Genomic DNA, 21,093 nt, shown 5'->3' on the forward strand with positions numbered 1-21,093 from the left:
TACAGGAAAATCATGCTTGCTCAGGTATGATCGGGTTCTGCCAGAGTTCAGTAGCAGCTGGTAGACACTGGGGGTGGGGGTGGGGAAGAGCCCAGGCAACATGGCAGCAGCCCCCGCACTTTAGTCTGCAGTGGTTTTGATAGCCAAACTGCCGCAGAGGAAAGCAGAGGGGTGAGGCAAGGACCTCCATTCCATTTTACTCTGTGGCAGCTTGGGTAAAACGCTCAAGTGCCAGAGTTTTCTGTAATAAACACACACAAAATGTGAGTGACAGATGTACAGCCTTAAAGTGCCAATGGGGGCTTACTGGAGCACATGCAGAAAGTCCCAGATTCCATGTCTGTTGTTTCCAGCAATGAGAATCTTAAGAAACAGGGCTGGGAATAAACTATATCTGAGACCTTGGAGGCAGCAAAGGGGAGACATGATAGAGGTTTATAAAATTGTACATGGTATGAAAAGAGGAGGGTGGTCTCCCTCTTTCAGAGCATTTGAACCACTGGGGCATCCCATGTAATTGATTGCTAAGAAATTTAGGACAGACAAAAGGAAGCACCTAACTGAGCGATGGAATGCTCTGTCATGGGATGTAATGATGGCCACCAGCTTGGATGGCTTTAAAAAGGCATAGGACAAGTGCATGGAGGACAAGTCTATCAATGGCTACTAGTCTTGATAACTATAGGCTACTTCTGGCTCAGAGGCCATCTGAATACCAGTTGCAGAGGAGCAACAGCAGGAGAAGGGGTGTGCCTTAATCTTCTGGTTGTGGGCTTCAGAGAATCATCTGGTAGGTCACTGCTGGAAAAAGAAAGCTGGACAAGATGGCCTTGGTCTATCAAGCAAGGCTGTTCTTATGCTCCTGCATCTCATCCCCCCGGCTCCACAACTTTATTAGAATAAAATTTACAGTGCAGTACAAAATTAATCCAAACACAAACAGCAAAACATCATATAACAAACCACGATTCATCAATCCATCCACATTCTAATATTATCTGGGGGTAAGAAGACAACCATAATTCTCCCAAGAGCATGTGGTTCCAGACAGGGGGGTGCATGAAACTTTGAGTCCAATGTTCAGTTCCCCCCCCCAAAAAAAAACAGACCCCGCTGGTTCGGCTCGAATTCAAGCCAAACCAGATACGGTTCAGATTGAGGGTGAGCCGGGGGTGAGCATACAAGCTGACCAAGTTCAATGGCGAACTAGCTTGAGCTCGACATCCCTAGTTGTTGATATCCCTTGAGCTCGACATCCCTAGTTCCAGAGGCTCCTGGGTGCAGAGGGTCTTACTGTAGATGATACGGATTATCTAGACCCCTTTCAATCTGGATTCCTTCCTGAAACTGGATGAAGAAAAATGAGAAGCACCAATTACAGATGAAAATGACAAGACAAAAGTCCCACAGTGCTGTAAACGGGTTTGTTAGAGGCCAACGCATGTCGGCCAAAGCTTTCTTCAGGTGCAAACTATTATCCAACGTAATCCTGTAACAAAAACACTTCTTCAAAAACAGGTAACAATATCTTTGAGTATCCAAAGCTAATGAACCACATTTGCTGATATCTCCCACAATATCTTCCACATTTTCATCTTCCATCCTAAAACTGCCTTTGTTGCTCTAGTGGATGATAGGGATGTGCATGGAACCAGTCGAGGAACCAGTGGTTCCGCCAGTCCGATGCCGCAGGGGATGGCGCACTTACCCCTCCTGCCGCTTTCTCCCCACCAGCGCTCCGTTATTTTCCATAATCCATGGGGCGGCAGCGTACGTCCCTTCTGCCCCTTCCCCCATTGTTGGCCAGAAATGTGGAAGTATAGTCTGTGCGTGCACCTGCTGTTACACACGGGTGCCCCACATGTTGCATGTTGCATGCGCACATCACACACACAACGTGCGTGCGCGACATGCGGTGGGTGTGGTGGGCAGGTACACGTGGCGGCGAGCACACATGCAGACTATATTTCCACATTTCTGGCTAACAATGGAGGAAGGGGCGGCAGGGAGGTACGCTGCTGCACCATGGATTTTGGAAAATAACAGAGAAAATAACGGTAAGTGCATCCTCCCGTGCCCTTAAAGAGCCACCCCCCACGGCATCGGACTGCAGCTCCACAGTTCCATGCACATCCCTAGTGGGTCACCTATGCTGGGAGCAAGGCAGGAGGAGTGTGTCCCTGTTGGTTCTGCTGGACCTCTTAGCAGCATTTGATACCATTGACCATGGTATCTTTCTGTACCGCCTCTCAAGTATGGGGATTGGAGGTGCTGTTTTGGAGAGACTTTGGGCCTTTCTGCGGGGGGGATGATCCAGAAGGTGCTTGGCTCTTTGGCCATTGGCCTGTGGAGTCCTGAAGGGCTCAGTTTGTCCCTCATGTTGTTTAACATCTACATGAAACCACTGGGAGAAGCCATCCAGAGTTGTCAGCAAAATGCAGATGACACTCATCTCTATCTCTTCTTATCTGATCCTGGGGAGGCAGTGGATGTCTTGAATTGGGGGCTGGAGGCAGTGATGGGTTGGATGCAAATAATAAACTGAAATTGAATCCAGGCAAGACAGAGGTGCTCTTGGTCAGTAGTAAAACCAATCAAGATGCGGAGTTTGACCGGTTCTGGATGTGGTTGCACACCCCTTGAAAGAGCAGGTGTGCAGCTTGGGGGTATTGCTGGACCCGGCTCTGCTTTTGGGAGCTTATGTGAAGGTGGTGGCCAGGGGTGCCTTTGCACAAGAAGGCAGAACTGGTCACAGTTACACATGCCTTAGTCACATTACGGCTGGATTACTGTAATGCACTCTACATGGGGCTGCCCTTGAAGAATATTCAGAAATTGCAGCTAGTGGAAAATGTGTCATCTAGGATTTTGTCTGGAGCTGCCCACTGGGATCATATCAAACGAATTTGAAAGAGCTACATTGGCTGCCAATTTGTTTCCAGGTCAAATTCAAGGTGCTGGTTTTGGTCTTTAAAGCGCTTAACGGTTTGGGCCCTGGATATCTGAGGGACCATCTGCTCCAGATGCCGACCATGAGGGAGGCTCGGCTGTCAAGCATGTGGGACGGGGCCTTCTCAGTTATTGCCCCCCAGGCTCTCCCAGTAGGCTTCTGCTCCTAAGTCTCCATCAGTTTTTAGAAAGCAAGTCAGATCTTGGCTTGTTATCCAGGCTTTTATATGAATGTTGCTTTTGTTGTTGTTGCTGCTGCTGCTGCTGTTCCTGCTCTGTATTTTGTGGTCCTAATGTGTATGTTTTTAAAAACTTTTAATTAGATTTATATTTTTATATTCCAATTTAATATTTTTATTGTATATCTGTTTTATAGTAGTTTTACATGTTTTGTAAACCGCCGTGAGATTATTTTAATGAAAGGCGGTATAAAAATTTAATGATAAAGTAAAAATTTAATGATAAAATAAATAAATATCCAATGGTGAAAACCTCCTATGTTTGGAATATATGAACAGTGTTCTGACCAGCTATGCCAGATGGATGCAGATAAAAATGATCCTTTGATATAGCTTAATTTTTTGTTAAAAGGCTGCTAATTTCAAAACAAAGTTTCCTGCAAATCAGCAGCAGCCAGCAATTTCTCTGAGGCTGTAACACATTTCAAAGGACCATCTTGGATTACTTGTACGTCTCTTATAATTTCACCTCACTGGGTAGATGTTGGCACAGGTGATTAATGTTAAATGATTCTTCTCAGTCTGCCTTGAAGAGAGTAAATCAAAGAGTTTTCAGGAAACAAGATAAAAACCACCATGGGTTTCCCTTAATTTGTTTGCTTGCCATCATGCGATGCAGCATTTGGTTTGGGGTAATGTCTCATTATCAAATCCTCAAGGGAGATAAAAGAGCTGGGGATGGGGACACACCAAGTCGATCTGCTCTAGATGCCTTAAAGCATTGCCGTGATCTGGCTGTCAAGATCGATTTGCACACAAAGTAAGTATTATGTTGTTTCAATATGCTTATTTACAGTGCCAGTCTCTCTATAGCCTTTATAGATTACACTATTCATAGATGTCATTAAACCTTATTAGGTTTAATCTTCTTTTATAAAGGAGAGACCTATTTAGTGAAAAAAATGTTGTTTTAATGTGTTAATCTTGCACAGTGCAGAACTGCCTTCCAGAATGGGTCACCTGTGGGTTCAAGTTTAATATCAGGTGTAGGGAATCAAAGGGGGCAGGGGAGGAATGCTACTTGACAGCTTGAGAAGCAGCTATCTGCAAAATCAAAATGAGCTGCAGAAGAAGGGGAAGGGTATCTCATTGAGCGAAGGTTAGCAGATGCACACAGTGAACAACTTAGGGAAAGAGCAGGAGGGAAGCAGGGAAATCAGCCAGAAGGAAGGAGAATCTGTGAGGTATCCTGATCAAAAAATAAGTTGGCCTTGGAGGGCAACTCCAGAGAATGGTGGATTAAAGCTTGCTCTGTGTCTGGAAGAGGAGGAGACAGAGCTTAATGAGTACCATAAATTATCTCCCCCTCCTGGCCTTAGGCCAGAATAAGTAAAAGTGGGAAACAAGAGCACTCTTGGTGGGGCGGGGGCTGCAGTTAGGTAATTTTAGAACCTAGACCTAATGGCCTTACTCCCTTGCTCCCTGGTAATTTCAACCCATTGGTTCTAGTCCTGCTCTCATGAGCAACAGAAAACAAGTCTCTGTACACGCAAATGCTGATAGCTTTCTAAACCAAGGCTGCATTCTTGTTGCTTCATGCCGATGAAGTCAAAAATTAAAACCACAACACATGCCCCTTGCTTCATTGTTCTCATGCAGACTTTCTGGATCACAACCCAACTTAACCACAGTGCATTTGTGGGGGAACATTGGTTGTTTGTTTATTTGGATGTTAACAGTTAGTTCCACTTTCACTAGGCGTGAAGCAGGGGCGTACCATTAATTAGGCAAAGGGAGACAAATGTCTCCTGGCCCACAGCCTCTGAGGGGCCCCCAAGGCCAGTCATTGCCCTCTCTCTTTTCCCCATTTCTTACTCTTTTCCCTTTTTCTGTTGCTGCAGCAACACCAAAGTGATCCAATACCCACCTCTTCTTCTTCTTCTTTTTCCCTCTTGCCTGCTTCTCAGCACGGCTGCTCCCGGCCGGCCGTCCTCTGCGCAGATGCACTCACTGAAACTGAAAGCAGGCCGGCTGAGTGATATCAGGCAGGCACGAGTCAGGCAGCTGCAGCGAGAGGGAGTGCTGGAGCTTTGAAGCCAAGCTGCTGGCTGGAGGCTGCAGAAAAGCCTTGTTTCGTTTGTGTGGCTGACAGATTGACTCACAAGAAGGCAGGGGGTAAAGTAAAGGCAAGTCCTATGAGGTGGGGCGGGGCAGGGCGGGGGGAGAGAAGAAGAATGTAAAGGAAAAGAAACTGCCCGAAGGCTGCATAGTCGCCTTGTTCTGCTGTGCTGACTGACCCCCAAGAAGGCAAGGCAAGGGGAGGATGGTAAAGAAACTTTTATTTTTAAAAGTAAAAGTTTTAAAAGGGAACAAGTGGAATGTGAAGAAAACAAATGAAAAAAGAGGGAGAGATAATGAGAAAGGGGTGGGGGTTGCCTTGGTAGTGCTGTCTCACAAGAAGGGGAGGAACGATGGAAGGTAAAAGAAAGTTGTATTTTTAAAAGTAAGCATGATGGGGGTAGAGAGAACAATTGGTGTTCAATGTTGGGATCTTGCAGGCTGAGTCATCCATTTTTGATAAGGGGTAAAGAGCTGCTAATAAATGCTTTTTTTTAAATGACTTGCATCAAAATAAGACTTTGCAAATCAGTTGATGATGGGTTTGTTTTTTTTAAGTTGCCTTTGTCTTCTGTCCCTGAAATGCTTACTACTTAAATCCCAAGAAACTGGGATGCCTCCATGTATTCCATTCTGTTGTCTGGTTTGAAATCAAATTAGGAGATAGATAGATAGATAGATAGATAGATAGATATTGATTGTCTAAACTGATTGCTGGTGGGTAACTTCTCTTTCTGTTGCCGTAGCTCAGGGTAGTGTTTGTATGATTCTTTCTTCCTACTTTCATTCTTACAACAATCCTGTGAGGTGGGTTAGGATGGGAGAGAGTATCTAGTTTAAGGTTATCCCCTGAATCTCCTGGCTGAGTATGGAAGGATTTGAACCCAATTCTCCCAAATTCTCATCCAACACTCTAACTAGGCTTTTAACTAAGTGGGGTACTGAGTGCAGGAGACAAAGGAAACTAAACTCTTTATTTTAGCTATGAAACAAGTACTGGAGTGGCTAAAAGTTATTAAGGTTTGCTGGCATAAACTAAACACACACACACACACACATACACTTACTCCATAGTAAACCTGTGTTCACTGGGATGAACTCAAGAAGCTTTTTTTTCTTTTCTGGACTGAATCTGTTCCCGATCAATTGGCTGAGATATACGTGCAAATGTGAAGTGGAAGAAAGGAAAAAAACTGTGAAATCCATTTTTTCTTTTATATTTGTGGATATGTGGGTGTGTGCACTCAGAGACGTATCTAGGGAAAATAGTGCCTGGGGCAAGCACTGAAATTGCGCCTCCTGTCCAAACATCTGACACCCATCTTTCAGATAACTTTACCTTAATGTCAGCTGAAAAATACAAGTCAAGCTTGTTAATCTTTTAATATTTCAAAAACTATTTAGCAGTGGACGTAGCCAGACCAAAAAAGGCTGGAAAACTACAAATTTCAGTATGCTGGGGCTCATGAAATCCCCAAATATTATGCAGAGGTGTACTTGGAAAAACTAAATAGAAGTGCCTGTCTAATTCTCGTAGCATCACGATTACATAAATTTTAAAAATAAATGGAGAATTTGACTTTTCCCAGATACTCTGAAAATAATTAAACAATATGCAGAATAAACAGTGTCACTGCTTGGAATATATTCTAGTATTTCAGAAAGACAGTTAAAATGAGAGAAAGAGCAAGAAACTCCCAGTGGGCCTTAATACTAAGGATTTCACATTGATTCAAAGACAAACTCACCATTAATAGCCATATTATTAAGACATCACATTTAACTCACTTATCACAAGAAGCAAAGTAAGAGCAAATGGATACAATCTTAGCTCATAAACTTCAGCTCAGTATTCACAAGCCCTGATTCTCTGTACATAGTGCCAATCTGAATATGTGTACAGTGACTTACATTATATTAAAACATTTTTAAAAAAATTACCTGTAGCCCCTTCGGGGGACTTCCAAAAGGCTGTGGGGGGTCTGCAAAGTTTCCCCCTCCTCCCACTGGCCTCTAGGGCCTCACAGGCACCATTTGAGCATGTGCAGTAGTCATTTTTTTAAAAAAATGGCCACTGAAAACAAAATGGCCACTGTGCATGCTCAAATGGCCTCACAGAGGCCATTTGAGCATGCCCAGTGGCCATTTTGTTTTTGGTGGCCATTTTTTTTTTTAAAAATTAATTTTAAGAAATTGCGCCCCCCCCTTCAAATGGCGCCCGGGGCACGTGCCCTGCCTGCCCCACCCTAGATACGCCCCTGTTCTTGTATCTATTATGGCACACAAAATTTGCACACATTGCCTTGATACTGCTGTCCAAAACAAAACTCATTCTGAGCATGGATGAAAGAAAATAGGTGGCACACTGGTGCTGAGGGCTGGCTGACATCCAAAGCAGAAGAGCAGCACCACAGGGTGAGAGAAGGTGAGAATCAGAGAGGAGGGGCAGAGCAGACAGGGAGTTCTGTGGCATGTTGAATCAGAAGCAGGCATTGGGTAGATTGGCATCAGAAAGTTGATGATTCCCACTAATTTAACAAGAGCAAGTTTTTTTTTAAAAAAAACCATCTCTACCATGGCTGGCCTTGTTCTAATTGCTTAGCTTTCAGCCTTAGTGTTCATTACCTTGGTGTTGATTGACTAGGAGCCAGGTCTCACGATCTGTGAGACCCGGTTTCGTCGGGTGAGCGGGGAGAGCGGGCTAAGCAAGTGGAGAGGGAGCGGAGAGGGAGCCCTGGGTGGCCGGATCGGCCGCCCACACGATTGCCGGCTCCGAGATGGAGCCGGCAGGGGCTGGGGAGCTGGTGGCTTTTTGTCTACTCGTGAGTAGGCGTGAAACGAAGGCATGCCGCGGCTACTCATGATTGTAAAAAGCAAGTTTGCAGAGCGCTTGCTCCACAAACCTGCTTTTTACCAGGGGTTCCAGAGCGGGTTAGCCACTACAGAACCACCGGGCTTGGCTGCGAGCCCGGTGGTTCTGACGATCAGCAAAAATCGGGCTAATGGAGGCTAGCCCGATTTTTGCTGATCATCAGAATAGCCCCAAGGCGTTTGTGCAGTTCTGCTTTCCAGTGTTCTGTGTTTTATGTTAGAATCCCTAATCTGTGTTCACTGTGGTGTACGTTTGTCTGTTAGGGATCATGGGGCTCTAGTTCTGTAAAAGAGCACATGTTTTGCATGCAGAGGCGGGTCCCAGGTTCAATCCATGACATTGTCAGATAGGGCTGTGATAGGGCCTCTGAAATTCTGGGTGGCCAGAATATGACCAGTAGGTGGCCATTGGTCTATTAAGGGAAAGCATCCAAAGTAAGGTAATACCTTTATTGGGACCAACTGAAATATTACAAGCAAACGTTGAAGTTATCTTTTTCAGGCTGAATGTTAAAGACAGACAAGGACAAACCCAAAATCCTGGTGTTAAGCTTGAGATGGCCTACAGGAGGTTAAGACTGATAGGGCTTAAGTCAAGTGGGGTCTGCTTTGAAAGAACTCTGGGTTTTTTGGTTTTTAGTGCTGGATGAAGTTTCAACTAACTGCTAGATTTTATATTAAAGTGGGGCAGGGCAGCCACTTTTGTCTTTGTCCCAGTGCCCCCCTCATGTACTGAGATCTTTTCTGCACCTAGTAGAAGGTGATGGAGAGGAAGGCAGTGAGGGGCCCATTTTACAATCTCGTCTCCGGGCCCACTCCAACCTTGGTACGCCCCTGGCATGAAGTAATCTATACATAGGCCACATTTGCACATAACATGAAACCAGAGGTTGCCAGAGGTGCAGTTAATTTTTGTAACCATGAATCGCATCAAAAACATTCATCCAACTGCAGCGCAACAACTTCCAGTTTGAGAGTAGGGGAGCCACTCCTTCGTCCTGGGCCAACAAGTTCATATCAAAGCAAGTTCCGTAGCACTCGTATCACCAGACTGTGGGCAAGATATCAGCATGTCTGCAGGGCATTAGCCATTGGCCACGATCTTCAAGGGGGCCTGCCGAGTGCAATCATGCCTTTTCGAAATGAATGAACCACCTTCCCCCAGCAGGGAAAGGGCATTTAAATTCCTTTAAATGGCATGCAAGCCCTTCTTCTGACAGCAATTGCACCACCACCCTCATAGGAACCCCGCACTAAAACATTTTCACACAAGCACAATTGCTGGCAATGGAGGGTGGGGGGATGCCGAGGGGCACTATTTTTCTGTTACTCTGGAAAGGGATTGTGAGGATTTCCTAGGATGGAATAGGTATATGAGGAGGGCAAAGGATCCTGTGGTCTGGTCCACTGTGACCAAGGATGCTCTGGTGATGGCTGAACCCAGCAAAGCACTCCAGTGACACCAAACCACACTCCTGCCCCCTTGTTGGCTCCCTGCCTGGGGATTAGCCCTCCCATGAGAGGGCCGGTCCACTGGGGAGGACCAGAGGCTTGAAAACCTTCAGTCCTCCATTGGACTGTGCTCTTGTGAGGTAGGCCATCCAAATAAAGGGGGGCCCATTTGTGTGCCCCTCGTTCTATCTGGTTAATAATAGAACTTTTATACAGTGACCTCCTCTTCTCTAGACATTCCTTTCATGCCCCAAAGAAGTAGTTGCTGCTCCATGTTTCTGGGCGGTACCAGACGGTAAACTAGGGAAATACCAGGACTGGGGATCGATCTTTTCTCTCATTCAAATTTCCTGGATTTGGACTGGCACTGTGGAGTATGTAGTTTGGACACTATGGGAATCACAAAAGAGGAGAGCCCCAATTATCATTGATCTCAGGACAGTAGGGTCACTGTGCCAGGCAAAAACAAACATGGATATGTCCGAATGGATGACTGAACTGGCAGAGGGCCTGCTTGGACTGATTCTTTGGGGCAGTCACCAAGACAGGAAGAGGTGTTGCTGAGGCACCTGTCACTGCAGCTTCCTTGTATCGAGCAACCAGGCTGGGCAGTAGCTACCGTTCAGCCCACATGCATGTCCCCATAGCCTTTTACTCTCATGAGAGAGTGGTCCTTGGGATAAGGGGCATTGTCATACAGTAGTAATGACTCTGCCCAATCCCTATGTCCCCCCAGATGTTTCTTCGCATGAGTAGTGCCATGGAGTGAGTATTTGTACCCAAGGGGAAGGGGATGCTCCCCTTTCCCCAACTTTATTGTACAAAAAATAGAACAGAGCCATTAGAGATTTCCTGGGTGGGCCAGTCTTGTAAAGTCAACCCGGCAATCTCTGCCCTGCCACATGTGATCTTTGCAGCTATCTCATTGGGTTGCTTGATTTATGGTGTCACCGTGATTAGACATCCTTGTGAACTTACTTCTTCGTCGATTTGTTTTTGGGGAACAAAAAACTTTGTGGCTGTCTTGCCATCCCGTCTTGTTTTTCTTCTGAATGCCAGAGTGGGGACAAGAGACACAGTGGGAAGTGGTCATCCCCCATGTGACTTCTCTCTTTGACAGGCTTAGAAGCTTGGGATGGGATGAGGTGGCACCCCTGTTGCTGGGCAATGGTGTGAATGGCATGGATACAGGGGGCGGGGCACGTGCTCAGAGAGGTGGCCATCAAGAAGTGCAGCAGGCATGGAGGGGGCACATTCCTGGGTGAGTCTGGGCCACTTTCTGTATTATTTTGCTTCCAGAAACAGCACAAAGCTGTGGTCATGGCAGCGTATGCATTTGGACATAACACTGCTGCCTTCAAACCTCAGGTTGGAGCAGTGACGCTCACTATAAACTGAAAATTCAAATTGGAGTTTGGCGAGGGAAACTGTAGATGACTTTTGCAGCAAAACCACGGCTTTACACATTCAGACATACATGATTTCCAACCTCTGCCCCATTCAACTCCATTTTGGCGTTACATGAGAATGAGGCCCTAGAGATAACTCTTTCTGGCAGTTTTACTGCAGAAGGGGGGGGAATCAATAAAAATCACAGAATTGAGCAATTTATTTCTTTTTGAAATAAGTTTAAAACAAAACAAAACAGAAGAGCCCTGCCATTCTGTCTGATATCTGTGCCCATTTTCAAAGCCCTATGTCCAGTCATTCCAGGAGATCTAAAGGTGGGGGCAGGAAATGGAGTCCTTTGCTGTTTTCTATGAAGGCGGAGGGCAGGTTTCTCCACATGGGGGTGGAAGGATGGTCCAGGCAGAGGGCTTCAGTTCCAGAAGTTTTTGTAATTTTCTGCCATGAAACAAGCCACTTAGAAAACTTTTTAAGTTTTTTTTTTAATTCAAAAAAAAATCATTAAAAATGACAAGATTGATCAATCTGCTTCAAAATAAACGCAAAGAGTCCTGCCATCCTATTCTACATCTGTGCCCAATTTTAAAGCCCTATGTAAAGTCATTCATGAAGATATAAGGGGTTGGGCATAAAAGTGGGGTGCTTTACACTTTTTTATGAATGAAAAGGGCAGATTCCTCCAGATTGGAGTGGATCTCACGATCATGAAAAACAGGGTAAACCAGTTCCTACTCTGATTTTAATGGTTTTGTGAACCAGCCTATTCTCTCTCAGCCTAACATATCTTATAAGGTTGTTGTGAAGATGTTGGAGGGAGGGAGACCATGTATGCTGCCCTCAGTTCCTTAGAAGAAAGGTTGGATAAAAATGTAAAAAATATTTCAATATTTCTTTATTTCTTTATTTTATTGTTAGCATTTTATACCACCTTTCATTAAAACAATCTCAAGATGGTTTACAAAACATTTAAAAAAAAAACTATAAAACAGTTATACAATAAAAATATTAAATTGGAATATAAAAGTACAAATCTAATTAAAAGTTTTTTTGTTTTTTTAAAAAAACATACACAATAAGACCATACAATACAGAGCAGCAGCAACAAAAACAACATTCATATAAAAGCCTGGGTAAAAAGCCAAGATTTCACTTGTTTTCTAAAAACTGTGTTGGAGATTGAGAAGCAGATGCCCACTGGGAGAGCATCCCAAAGTCTGGGGGCAATAACTGAGAAGGCCCTGTCTCATGTGCACGAAAGCTGAGCCTCCCGAAAGTTAGTTTCAGTCCCAAATCCAGGATAGAAGTCCGACTGAAAGGAGTCTAGATAATCCGTATCATCCAAGACCCTCTTCAGCCAGTCTTGAGGCTATTTTAAATGTGTGAAAGTACCAGCAGATTTTTCTCCAGACTCACTTTGAAGATAGCTCACTTTAAAAACAAAAACAACAAAAACCCTTGATGTCAAAACCCAAAATGTAGTGGATGTAGTGGCCTACTCATTCCAAAAACAAACAATTACTCTTTGAGATAAAGAGTTACTTTTTTTCATCAGAAATTGCCCACTTTTCATAAGAGGAGTTGTTCTGGACTACTGCTCTCTATAAATAAATGGCTGGTTTGGTTAAAGATTGTGGTGAAGATGATGATGATTTGATTGATTGATTGATTGATTGATTGATTGATTGATTGTTAAAGTGCCCAGTATCTCTACCTAGCTGTTTAATGAGGTAGGAGGAAAAGCCATCCTATCCAGCACCAGACTCCCACATGATCACTTCACCCAGGGAGAGGGGGCTTGTGTTTGCCCATCTCCACGGCAGCCCCTTGGTGTGAGGGAAGGGTGAAGCTGGGGGGGGCCTTAGGAGCTGGGGCCCATGGGTTCTTTGAACCCATCTGCTCAATTATAGCTATACCCCTGACTACGCCCTCCTCCTACCTAGGTTTTTACTTTATTTTACTTTGTTTTGTTTGTTTGTTTGTTCAATTAATTTCTATACCGCCCTTCCAAAAATGGCTCAGAGCAGTTTACTTGAGCTTGATCAAAAATTGAGGGCACGTATCCAGTTTATGGTTGAGAGAACTAGCCTAAAAACTGTAAGGTTTTAAATGGAGGGAGAAGAAACACAGAACTTTAGGGCTAGTTTGCAAAGATAATACACCAATGAATGAAAACTCTGAAGCCAGGCTTCTTGGATTTTTTTTTTTTAAGTGATACTTCCACACATTATAATCTGAAGTGCTTGATCTTGAGTTGAAATGAATATACATACATATTTGAAATTTGTGACATTCTTACAATACTGAATGTGGATTTTTAACTGTGAAATATGCTTTCAAGGTTCATAGTTGGCATGAAACCCATCATTGTTTGCTCTTCCAGGCCTTCCTCTTTGTTTCCTGTTGCACCATGGCCCAGAGAGAGGAGAACTGTCTGCAGCCACTTCAGACACCTCCACCATGGTCCAGAATCCTGGCTCTGAGAATCAGATAATGAAAGAGAGCAAATAATTGTGTCACTTCCTGTTATAAAGCTTCTGGCTCTCTTCCCTTTTCTCCCACCTCAGTCTGAGTCTCATTTGTTGCTGAGGGAGGTCACCGTTTGCACCTCTGTGCTCCCAAACTATCTGACCATGTACCTGACGGATTGCTGCCTGACCATTTTCTACCATAGGTACCTATGGTAGAAGACGGGCCTATGTGTACCATAGGTTCTTACCAGCGCTTGGACCAGAATGCCTGATGTCGGTTGTGAGCACCAATATACAGGACATATAACTTATCAATAGCCTCACTCACTGCAGGCTTGTGAAAATGACTAAGAATCCTGTATAACCTTAAAGACCAGCAGTCGTATTGTGACATAAACTTCCACGGCCTAAAGGCCACTTCATTAGATACTGAGCTTTGAGACACCTGTGGCCAGTAAATCAACACATGGGAAAGCCACCAAACAGAATTACAAAATCTGGAAGAGAAGCCAGCCAAACAAAACTACTAGTGCAACTGTTTTAATGAAAACAATGAAATGTTCACTTACCTACATGTATGCACCCGCAACTAAATTTTGCAGTATATGGTGTGCATCTGTTATTTAAGCTGGGGGGGGGGGGGGTGTGACACAAAGGCAGGAGTCTCTACTTAAATTTGGGTCTTATGTCATAGGCAAATTTTATTTTTCCTGGTGTGTGTGTGGGCGGTGGGGGGGGGGGACATTGGTGCTCAGTCCCAGCTGATTTTCAGCCACCCTTAAAGTTTCAAGAGTTAATGGCTGGTAAGAGGTCAGACTAATGTTTTTATCAATATCTGCTGAGGCTGTAGGGAGGAAAGGTGTCCATAGAAAAGGTTCTATCTAATGGTGAATGTTGTTAATTTAATGTGTGAGTGTGTGTGTGAGATTCCATGAACAGCAGATTCACAGATTCAATGCTCAACTTCCCCTTCCATTCCTCTGAAGAGTTCACACACATTGTGTGAACTCTTTGTGTTATTTGGTGGGGGTTAACCCCCCCACCAAGAACTTAAATGTGTTAAACTCCTTCCCCCATCAGAACACAAAGCTGTGAAATGTCTAGTGAGAAAACAAAAGCGTTTTAGACACCTTCCCCGCACAGAAACAGAAAAGAATGTGAATGCCTTAGGGGACTATTCTTCAAGCTGAATAATATCCTGCTCTTTTTGTTCAAGCCCACCTTCCTCCTGCTCCTTGCCCTTGTGCTCCATTAGCTCTGCCCACCTGGTTATCTGTTTAGTGTCCTCTGAGTCCACAAACATTCCACTCCATTAAGTTACATAGTCAGTTTTGGAGGGGTTAGTCCTTTTCCTTTCAGATTTTTGTGCAACCAATGTACCTGTGGGTTACCCCCAGTACTCCCTCTCACTCTTATGTCCAAAAAGATCATAACATTTTCAACTCTTTCAGAAATAGTTATAATATGTAATTTATTTTTATATAACTGTTCAGACCAAGGCCTCTCAAAGCAGTTTACATATAATTGTTTAAAACACCAAAACAATCAGGTTTCTGACTGCAGCTGCTGCTGGTTCTTAAAGCTGCAGGAGGCCTGATATAAACAGCGCCCGGGAAAATGTTGCCTGGAAGAATGTGGCAGTGGACCACAGTTGCAAGAGGTGGGTTTTCTCCTCCCTTGGGCTGCAAATGTAAAAGTGGCCAAGGGCTGTTTTCTCTTCTCTGCAGCAGCAGCTCTAAGCAGCAGCCAAGGCTGGGGGAACAAGGTAGCAACAGTATTTATCTCAGGTCAGGTGTTTTGGTAGCTGCTGTGGGAGGCCGATGTAAATGGCCCCCAGGAAGCATCCAGCAACAGATAACAGTTGCAGGGGAAGTATATATCTTACACATTATATGGGAGGTTAATGCAATCTGAGTTAAGATTACTGAATTGGCTTTTTATTATTGAATTATAATCACTTGAGCAATTATCAAACCAGGTGCTGCTGATTGGAATCAATTATTTGTTCACCTGATCAGTAGAAAGCTGACAAGGACTCACGATTGCCACTCAAGGGTGCTTCCACTACTACTGAAGCCTCGTCAAAAAGCATTTATTAGCTTGTGATGCTCCAAAGCTTCTCCCCAGAAGACAAGGGCAAAAAAGTAAAACCTTTTGGGGGGTGATGGGGGAAGGTGCTCTGATGATATAAAACACTTGATTCTATCATCGAGTCAGATTAATGTCTGGATAACTTTTGAGAAAAGTTCCAGAGTTCCTGCAGGAAATCTATTGGGATATTACATTTGGTGGATGCCTACAGTTCTATAAGCCACCTAATAGCACAGCGGAGAAATGACTTGACTAGCAAGTCAAAGGTTGCCAGTTTGAATCCCTGCTGGTATGTTTCCCAGACTATGGGCAGCAGCGATATAGGAAGATACTGAAAGGCATCATCTCATACTGCAGGGGAGGAGGCAATGGTAAATCGCTCCTGTATTCTACCAAAGACAACCACGGGGCCATGTGGTCGCCAGGAGTCGAAACTGACTTGATGGCACACTTTACCTTTACCTTACAGTTATATAAGAGTGGCTTAACAAAACATGAGCTGTTTTTCTGCAGATATGAGAACAACAGGAAAAGGACTGAGAGAAGAATTGTTTGCAGAGTGATGCAACCCTTGCTAATTGGACAGAGAGACACCTTTCAGAGCGGTGGTTTTAGCAGTGAAGTAGTAAATTTTCCTTCCTAGTAAGCCAGTATCACATTCCTCCATGGGCTGTTGCTGGTATTTTCCTTCTGTTTCTTTCTAGAGTGGGGACAGGAAATCATCTTCTCATTCTTTTTGCTATGTAAACTTCTTTGGAAAAAGTGGTGTGTGTGTGTACTATATTCTTAATAGTAATACAAATTAATAATATATGCCAAGATAATTTGGATTTTAGCATTATTTAAAGTAAGTAAAGGGTCACCCACCCACCCCCCACTTGGCCTGGAGCTTTCCCAGACAGCAGGCTTTAACACAGGTTTACCAAGAGACTTTACTGTGAGTCCTCCATTCCAGTGGAGGTGCGAGCTAAAAACCTGGTCTGGGAATGCTCCTGACAACATAAGAACACCCCTGCTGGATCAGGCCCAAGGCCTATTATTATTATTATTTTATTATTATTTACATTTTATATCCCGCTCTTCCTCCAAGGAGCCCAGTGCGGTGTACTACATGCTTAAGTTTCTCCTCACAACAACCCTGTGGAGTAGGTTAGGCTGAGAGAGAAGTGACTGGCCCAGAGTCACCCAGCTAGCATCATGGCTGAATGGGGATTTGAACTCGGTCTCCCTGGTCCTTGTCCAGCACTCTAACCACTATACCACGCTGGCTCCCATCTAATCTACCATCCCTATCTAATCTAGCATCCTGTTTCCTGATTGTTTCATTGTTTTCTACTATGCATAGCATACAGGGGAGACATTTAAAGGAGCTTAGAATAATTTTAAGATTATATATAGATTTTTGCTCATTTACTTTAAGCTCTATGACTTGTTTATTTTGGTGTAATATTGAATCTTGATGTATAAGAATATGAATCTTGATGTATAAGAATATGAAGACAGAGCCATGTAGATCATAGCTTTGGGAATGATAAAGAAACTGCATAATGAGAGTTCTTTCATGTGTGCTAGCTGTTCGCAGTTTCTTCTTTTGACACTGTATTTACATCTACATCTATGTTTCCCCCTGAAGAAGGGCAGAGACCTGTCTTCTCACACTGTGTAAAGCATTGTGCACACAGATGGTGCTATATAAATTAATAATAATAATACTGCCTCAACTGTGTCAGGCCTTGTTGAGGTTTTTTTTAATTAATATGTACTTTCTGAAATCTGTTGTACTTTACTGATATTCTGAAGCTGCACTGCAATGAAAAACCACATGAAACTGGAGAAGAAGCTGCCTTGAGTTAAAACATATGCCAACCGTTCAGTAAGCCTTAAGAAGTTATGTCTGCCAGACCATGTTGATCATATCCCAACACTAGCTGGAAACCTCAATGGTAAGAAGAATCTTACCCAGTGGCACTTTCCTCCTGGCCGGCAGGGGTGGGGGGGGGCCTCCAAATGTCTTCCCCAGGAGCCAGTTGTTCCCCCTTGGCAGACCCCACTGCACCTTCTGCAGCTGGCAGGTGGCCGTGTGCAGGGGCAGCCACATGCACAGCACATCAGGACCCACCAGATGGGCCTTCAAATGTCCCACCAAAAGCCTAGATGGCAGCAGCCCATATTGCACTACTATAAAAAAGTATACAGTGTACTGTGCTTGATTGGCCAGCAAACTCGCCTGACCTGACCCCATAGAGAATCTATGGGGCATTGCCAAGAGAAGGATGAGAGACATGAGACCAAACAATGCAGAATTGCTGAAGGCCGCTAATGAAGCATCCTGGTCTTCCATAATACCTCATCAGTGCCACAGGCTGATAGCATCCATGCCACGCCACATTGAGGCAGTAATTGCTGCAAAAGGGGCCCAAACCAAGTACCGAATACATATGCATGCTTATACTTTTCAGAGGTCCGATATTGTTCTATTCTTCAATCCTTGTCTTCTTGGTTCCATGTAATATTCTAATTTTCTGAGATTGTGGATTTGGGGTTTTCATGAGCTGTACGCCATGATCATCACAATTTTAGCAAATTAAGGCTTGACTTATCTCGCTTTGCATGTAATGCGTCTGTCTCATATATCAGTTTCACTTTTTAATTTGCATTACTGAAATTAATGGACTTTTGCACGATATTCTAATTTTCCGAGTTTCACCTGTAATCGATCGTATTAGCTCCCCCCCAACATGTGAACTCCGCTGGTAAATCACCTTCCGATGACCCGTTTAGTATAAGTATATCCAACCTGCTAACAGATTGCATCAGGCATGAGCCTGCATAATTACAAATCAGATCCCTAGGGATATGCTGCACTAAAGGGGTATCTTCTATCTCCAGATACAAACATCCAGGATATTTGGCATATAGAGCATCATTGTCCGGACCAATACAGGCATTAAAATCACCATCCAAAATTACTAGGGCATCTGGAAAAGAGGAGAAGCTGTCCTAGGCACTCCTCAGGTTCAGCCCAAAACAAGCTTATTTCCTGTTTTCATGTCTTAGGGGGAGCATACAAATTAACAACCAGTAATGAGTAAAATCTTAATTCTATAAGACATAAGAGAGTGGGATGAAATGTCTAACTTGATACATTTAGCTTGAAGTTTTGTAGTAATGCTGATACATAACCCCCCACCCACCCACCCAACGGAAAGCTTGGATTGCATGCAATCTCTTTGGGAAAGAGAAGGCAAAGGGGGAAGAGGAGGGGCGGAGCCACCATTGGGCGAATATGTTCACCATTGGGCGAATAAGTTCAAAGTACAACCCGGGCCGCCACCAATCAGGGGCCATACCTTGTGGCCCCGACACACACACCCCGGGAGCATGATTTCACTCTCAAACAGGGCCACACCAAAATCAGCCAGCGCTGTGTTTGCAGTGTGGCAGGAGCAACTCTCCCTGCTTTTTAAAGGCAGGGAGAGCCGCTCCTGGACACGCTGTGAATGCAGCACTGGCCAATTTTGCTCCCTGACGGGGCCACATGGCCCCATCTGGGAGCAAGGCCCCACCCCTGTATCTGACGCATGAAGCAGAGGGCATGGCTAAACACACCCTGCATCATACGTCAGATGCAGGAGGTGGGGTGGGGATGGCGGCTGCAGAACCGGGCTGCTGCTTGGCTCCCTCCGTGACTGGGGAAGAGTTTCGCCAACCCGTTGAGAATTGAACACCCTCATGGAGACTGGGGTTGTCTGTGTGTTTTGTTTTATGGGTGAGTGTCAGCTCTGAGCTTGCTAAACTCCTGAACTCTGTAAAAGTCTCAAAAAACCAAAAGCACGAGGGAAGCTGAGAAGGGGGGAAATGCCTTCCAAGCACTCAGCTATGTTGAGGAAGAGAGAGAGAGAGGCGAGGGAATAGTGCAGATAATCTTTTATTCAGTCACATTTATTGCAAACTGCAAAAAGAGCAAAGCAGTCCCAACTTCTTGCCTGTTTTTCTGAATGCTGGAGTGCAGAAGCTGCTGGGATCCCGATGCAAGTAGCTGTCTGTGCAATCCCAGAAAGATCATCCCTGGTTTGGAGGGGAAAGAAAGGCAGAGGGAGAGAGGATCAAGAGGAGGAGAGTAATTTCTGCTGTTTTTTGTTTTTCCCCTTTCTGGTGAGGAAATGGCAAGGAACCCTGCGACCGCAGCCACTCAGTCATTTGGGAGGCTGGCAGTGGGGGTGGAAGGATCCCCTACTGCCACCTCTGTCGTCCCTTCTGCCGCAGCTGCCCATCCATAGCACAGCCAGCTGGGAATTCGACAGGGGTGCAGGGAGAGAAGGAGTCCCTGCTGCAGCTTGGTTTTAAAGGTACATTACAAAAAGGCTAGCTTTCTCCTTGCCCCCAGCCCCCACCTTTAGCCCTTGACTTGTAAAGGGGAATATTTGCCAGATTCCCCTTTATGAGTATGCCTACCAAGCCCCTCAAGCTGGTCAAAATTATCTTGAATCCGGTCCAGATTCAAGCTGAACCCAGCAATCCAGTTCCATGCATACCCTTAATATTTATGTGCATAATTATATCCCATGTATGCAACAATTCCAAGCAACAGTCTGTATTCCTAAATATTCATAACTGAAATTATATTTAATAGTTTTGGTTAGTCCAGTGTTCCTTATTAAAAGTTACAAATTTAGCAATTCCTATTTTTTCCTCTCTTTATGTAGCTAATAGCTAATTTATTCATTTTTATCTGGGGCTAGTTTCCTAGCCAGTAGTAATATGGCCACAGTATCTGACCACATAATCTTACACACCACTAACAACTGAATGTCAATGTTCATTTTTTTTTCTTTAGTTCTTTTTGGTTTGGTTATATAGTCAATTCCTTTGAAAATGTCCGTAGTGAAAGTAGCAAAATTTGAAAAGGCTGATTGGAATCAACTACATTTGACTATTGTTAAAAGGTTGTGCACAGAACTGCCGACAGTGTGTGGAGGGTGTACCTTTAAGGAGCAGGGAGGGTGTTCTCCCCCCCACCGGCCCATGTTTCCCCCACCAGCACTGTGTTTAAAAATGGTCCTGCGGGGCAGCAGCGTACCTCCTTGCCGCCCCAGTGTGCATCAAGTGCAACAAGTGCAACAAGGAGAGCAAGATGTACATGTTTTTTAAGAAAAACAAACACTGATAGACACAAGAGGAATAGTCTTATACACAAAGGCCACATTTGCACGTGATGAGAAGCCAGAGGTCAGTGGACCTGTCATTGATTTTTCAAACAGTGAATCGCATCACAGATGTTTGTCCAGCCATGGTCTGGCAACCTCTGGCTTCAGGATGGGGAGCCTCTCCCTCTTCTTAGTCCTCCGAAGCCACATCCCAGTAAGCTCCATAGTGCTGGCATTGGCAGACTGTGGACAAAGCAACAGAATGTCACAGGACCAGTTGCCATTGGCCACAACCTTAAAGGGGGTGTGCCAAGTGCAATCATGCCTTTCTGAACATTTAGATCCCTTTAAATGCCATGCCATGCCAGCGCTTCTTCTGACAGTGATAGCACTGCCGCCCTCCTAAGGGCG

At 44.5% G+C, this 21,093-nt stretch overlaps 1 long non-coding RNA gene across 1 annotated transcript; it reads right to left on the reverse strand.

Moving 5' to 3' along the window:
- Positions 1 to 860: 860 nt before the first annotated feature.
- On the reverse strand, positions 861 to 5,264 carry LOC128328788 (uncharacterized). Its single transcript, XR_008309398.1, has 2 exons — positions 5,056 to 5,264; positions 861 to 1,347 (listed from the first exon to the last, which is right to left on the reverse strand). It is a non-coding gene; the product is annotated as an uncharacterized LOC128328788 (long non-coding RNA).
- Positions 5,265 to 21,093: the final 15,829 nt, after the last annotated feature.

This window comes from Hemicordylus capensis, chromosome 6 (genome assembly GCF_027244095.1).
Source record: "Hemicordylus capensis ecotype Gifberg chromosome 6, rHemCap1.1.pri, whole genome shotgun sequence".
Lineage (NCBI taxonomy): Eukaryota > Metazoa > Chordata > Lepidosauria > Squamata > Cordylidae > Hemicordylus > Hemicordylus capensis.